Genomic DNA, 983 nt, shown 5'->3' on the forward strand with positions numbered 1-983 from the left:
ACGATACCAGCACCGTTTGGCGTTGTGGTCTTCCTTGTTACAAATCTGGCAGGGTGGTCATGATCCTCCTTGATTGTTGCGACGCCAAGTGGTGTTGTTGTAGCCTCGGCCCCGCGCATTGCCACCGCGATCTCATGATCCACCACGGCCGCGGCCACGCGGGGGCACACAACCATGCCCACGCATGGCGGCATTGGCAGAAGATGTTGAACCTCAGCGTTGCAGATCCAGGTGTTGATCGAAGCTCATAAGTTGAGAGTACAAGTCTCCAATGGAGATTGGGCCGGACCTCGTCAGAATCGAGGACACGATGGGGTTGTACTCTGAATCTAAACTGGTAAAAATATAGGACACCAGTTCGTCATGGTCAAGGGTTTTTCCCGACGCGGCCATGTCGTCAACGAGACCTTTCATCTTGGTCAAGTAGTCGGCCATGGTCTGGTTCCCCTTTTGCACGGTGGCAAGCGCGATGTACACATTCACGGCGCACGCTCTGGTCTACGTGGAGAAAATCTCCGTGACGGCCGCCCAAACTTGTGCCGCCGTTTTGTATGTGGCCACTTGGGTTAGCACCTCCCGCATCATGGATGTCAGAAGGTAGCTTAGAACCTGCGGATCCTTCGCAACCCAGATTGCATACTCTGGATTGGATTGCTTTGTGGTCTCCCCATTTATGTCGACTTCGATTTCCTTTGTCGGAGCAGGGACATCAGAGTCAAGAAGAGACTCCAGTTGTGTGCCCCTGATAGCAGGCAAAACTTGCGCCTGCTAGAGAACATAATTGTTCTTGGTGAGTTTCTCCGTGACCGGCAACGCAAAAAGCGATGGCACGGTGAAGGAACTGGATGAACTTACCACACTAGATGCGAAAAAGGAGTGGCTCTGATTATCATGAAAGAATAATTTGGGAAGCGTAGAACCCTGTTAGGGGCCGCACCTTTGTTAATATAGGTTGGGAAAGCCCCAACCGTGGTAGTACAACA

General features: G+C 52.2%; 1 non-coding gene across 1 annotated transcript; it reads right to left on the reverse strand.

Moving 5' to 3' along the window:
- Positions 1 to 236: 236 nt before the first annotated feature.
- On the reverse strand, positions 237 to 375 carry LOC120646572. Its single transcript, XR_005664476.1, has one exon. It is a non-coding gene; the product is annotated as a small nucleolar RNA Z247 (small nucleolar RNA).
- Positions 376 to 983: the final 608 nt, after the last annotated feature.

Source organism: Panicum virgatum, chromosome 8K (genome assembly GCF_016808335.1).
Source record: "Panicum virgatum strain AP13 chromosome 8K, P.virgatum_v5, whole genome shotgun sequence".
Lineage (NCBI taxonomy): Eukaryota > Viridiplantae > Streptophyta > Magnoliopsida > Poales > Poaceae > Panicum > Panicum virgatum.